At 36.7% G+C, this 3,911-nt stretch overlaps 1 non-coding gene across 1 annotated transcript; it reads left to right on the top strand.

The window, feature by feature from the left end:
• Positions 1-1,235: 1,235 nt before the first annotated feature.
• On the top strand, positions 1,236-1,307 carry TRNAD-GUC (transfer RNA aspartic acid (anticodon GUC)). The gene has a single exon. It is a non-coding gene; the product is annotated as a tRNA-Asp (tRNA).
• Positions 1,308-3,911: the final 2,604 nt, after the last annotated feature.

The raw sequence follows: 3,911 nt of genomic DNA, 5'->3' as shown, positions 1-3,911 counted from the left end.
TGCCCTGTCCATCTCAAACGTCTGGATTTAATGTTCCTAATTATGTCAGGTGAAGAATACAATGCGTTCAGTTCTGCGTTGTGTAACTTTCTCCATTCTCCTGTAACTTCATCCCTCTTAGCCCCAAATATTTTCCTAAGAACCTTATTCTCAAACACCCTTAATCTCTGTTCCTCTCTCAAAGTGAGAGTCCAAGTTTCACAACTATACAGAACAGCCGGTAATATAACTGTTTTATAAATTCTAACTTCCAGATTTTTTTGACAGCAGACTAGATATTTTGAAATGAACACCCGGTATATTGCAAGATAATTGTGTCGAAAGCTGACAAATTAAATAAAAAAAATCTTTTTTTAGAGTCCAGCTTTTGAGGCCTACGTATATTATACTCTTCGAAACCCTTTTCTGTGGTGTCGTATTGTAGTGTTACCAACGTATGAAAATAAAATCCTAGTTGATTTTTTACAGCTTTACAGTTTCCCCAAATCAGACAATGTCAACCTTTATTGATTGTCCTGATCCTGTACTCTCCATCCACTATGGTCCAGCAAATCAATTAATTTTTCTGATCGCCATAAATGTCTCTCGAGTTTCGTTGACAGGATCGCTGGTGCTGCTTTGTACGGTCATATTAGTAATTAATAAGGTTTCCAGCTGCACTAATTACAGGCTTTCATCTGGATTTCTGGTTTTCGTTTTTTACTGTTGTACGAAGTTTATTGACCTGCTCTGTCACACCACTGGTAGTGTTCGATTCCCGACCTGGAACTTAAAAAATTCATTCTCTTTTTAAAGAAAGAGAGTTGGGCTAGCGGTCCCCATGCTTTATTTCTGAATATGAAATTCACGGGTTCGAATCCAACGCAGTGTGATGGATTTTAAAAAGCGATCAAATTCTCCCAGGAAATTTGGAACTAAGAGAAATTGCAAATCAAGATTTTCAGGTATAACTCCCTGTAAAGTTGATTTGAATAATTTCGAGGGAAAAATTTGGTCCCGGGTTCGATACCCGGCTCCGGAACAATTTTTCCCTCGAAATTATTCAAATCAACTTTACAGGGAGTTATACCTGAAAATCTTGATTTGCATAATACACGTCACTGTTCGTTAACAGAAAACCACAATTTAAGTCACACGGAGTTAGTGTGCACTCGAAGTTGGTTGCTTGACGGTTGTCAGCCCACTTTGAGGTCTGTGGATATAGAGGGAAAAATTGGATCGGTGTCGGTTAGAGTTCCCGAGTAGCTCAGTGGTAGAGCGTTGGTACGTCAAACCAAAGGTCCCGGGTTCGATACCCGGCTCCGGAACAATTTTTCCCTCGAAATTATTCTAAGAGAAATTGTTTATGTGAGCTCCAAGCCGTTTGACCACTTCTCTCACTCCGATTTTCGCCGTTCCATATGAAGAAATATTAGAGAATTTTGAAGGGGAAAGTCGAAAATGGACGTAACCAAAAAGCTATCCTCATGAGGGGGGGGGGGAAACATGACTGAACAGCCAAAGGTGTTAAAAGCCTAGGCAATGCTAGTTGTTGAGAGGTGGGCCGTCATCTACCCTCTGTTAGTCTAAGCTGTTTTAAAAAAGGAGTTCGCTATTCATGTATAACAGTCTTCAATGCACTGCCTAATTATCTTAAAGATTTGAAGAACCACGAGAAAAGGTTCAGAAAAGAATTAACCAAATTTCTACATACTCATACCTTCTACACAATTGATGAATTGTTTATGCTTGTGAATTGAATTATTCTACTTAAATGACATGTACAATTTTATATAGCTCAACTAAAATATGTTCTTATATTGACTTAATCTGTTTACTATGTATTGTATTTTTTTTGTTTTGCATAACTGATGAATTGTATGTACTGTAAATTGAATAGTATACTGTATAGGTCAACTGATGAATTGTTTAAGCTTATAAATTGAATTGGGCGGCCGGGTAGCTCAGTTGGTAGAGCAGCTGGCTACGGACTGGAAGGTCCGGGGTTCGATCCCAGGTGGTGACAGGATTTTTTCTCGTTGCCAAACTTTCAGAACGGCCCCGAGGTTCACTCAGCCTCCTATAAAATTGAGTACCGGGTCTTTCCCGGGGGTAAAAGGCGGTCAGAGCGTGGTGCCGACCACACCACCTCATTCTAGTGCCGAGGTCATGGAAAGCATGGGGCTCTACCTCCATGCCCCCCAAGTGCCTTCATGGCAAGTTACGGGGATACCTTTACCTTTTTATAAATTGAATTAATCTACTTCATATGAATTGTATAGCTTAACGAAAATAAGTTTGTAAATTGAACTAATTTGATTGTATATGTTTGTATAGTTTGGCTGATGAATTGTATATGTTCTTAAAATGATTACTAGTCTGTGTAGCTCTACAGATGAATTGTATATAGACCTACTGTAAATTGAATGGTAATATGTATAGCTCAACTGATGAATTGTTTATGATTATAAATTGAATTAATCTACTTGATATTAATTGCACAAATTTGTATAGCTTAATGAAAGTATGCTACTTTGTATTGTATATATTTGTATAGTTTTGGCCGATGAATTGTATATGCTTTAAATTGAATAGTAATCTATATAGCTCTACTGATAAATTGTTTGTGTTTGTAATTTGAAGTAGTTTGCATGATATGTATTATCAATTTCTGTATATCACAACTCGTTGAATTGTTTATGCCTTAAATTTAATTAAATTGTTTTGTATTATAATATAGCTCAACTTATGAATGATCGTTTGCGTTTGTAAATTTAATAATCTGATTGGCTATGTATTGTATACTTTTAGTAGAGCCATCGATGTAGCTCAGTCGGCAGACTCGCTGGGCTGCTGATCCGGAGCTGCGTTCGGGCTTGGGTTGGATCCCCCTTTGGACTTTGGTTTCTTCCGAGGTTTTCCCCAGCCGTGGGACTGAAGCCGGATGTTCTATGGCGAGTCCTTGGCATCAACCCCTTTGATTTGATTACCCCCCTTTGATTTGATTACCTGGTTGGGTTTTTCCGAGGTTTCCCAAAAGGCAAATGCCGGGTAATATTTTGGCGAATCCTCGGACCTCATCTCATCTCACTACATCTCGGAAAAAAAAAAAAGTAAAAAATTGCACAAAATTATAAAAATTGTAGAAAATTACTAAATTGTAAAACTATAAAAATTTGTAAAAATTGTAATTGTAATATTGTAAAATTTTGACTTGTTCCACATCTTAAAGCTTCATTGCTCATGTAAGATCTATGGAATAAAATAAATGAATGAATGAATGGTCCTCGCTAGACAAGAGATCAGAACTCTCCTGCTTTGAGAGTAACAATCGAAATCTAAGACTCCGATTTTCTGGAAGCATTAATTTTGAAGTTGTTGAAGTTTATGTGAGATAGCATGTAGATCCGTGGCCCATTTCTAATGATGACAAAGAAGACGTGAATTCATTCTAATACAAATTTGTAACCATATTTCGCTTTACTATTCATTTACAAGTTCAGAATTGTATTTACTTTAATGTTCTGTACTACAAACATTTTACTTTAGTTTCCATGGTTTTACTGTTTTTTAATTATATCACTGGTCAACAAAATTAAACTTATTTTTGTTAAACGATAAAGAAAGACTGATTCTTATAGAATTTTTCGTACTGATTTCAGGTCTGTTGTCAAAATTTTTCTATCACTCAGGGTTTTTGAGTAATTATATGAAATGTATTTCACACTTTTCTAGTATTGATACCTTGTAACATCTATGCTAATAATAAATCTGTAGCCGAAATTTTTCTGGTAATTTTCGATTTTCCAAAAATAATTGGTCCTAACATATATAATTAACCACCCTGAAACCGAAAATCGCTTTTTTAATTTTTGTCTGTCTGTCTGCCTGCCTGCCTGCCTGCCTGTCTGCCTGCCTGCCTGCCTGCCAGC

The sequence above is a fragment of the Periplaneta americana genome, chromosome 7 (assembly GCF_040183065.1).
Source record: "Periplaneta americana isolate PAMFEO1 chromosome 7, P.americana_PAMFEO1_priV1, whole genome shotgun sequence".
NCBI classification, from domain to species: domain Eukaryota; kingdom Metazoa; phylum Arthropoda; class Insecta; order Blattodea; family Blattidae; genus Periplaneta; species Periplaneta americana.
The sequence above is the reverse complement of the archived record's forward strand: the minus strand, read 5'-3'. Positions and strand labels throughout refer to the sequence as shown.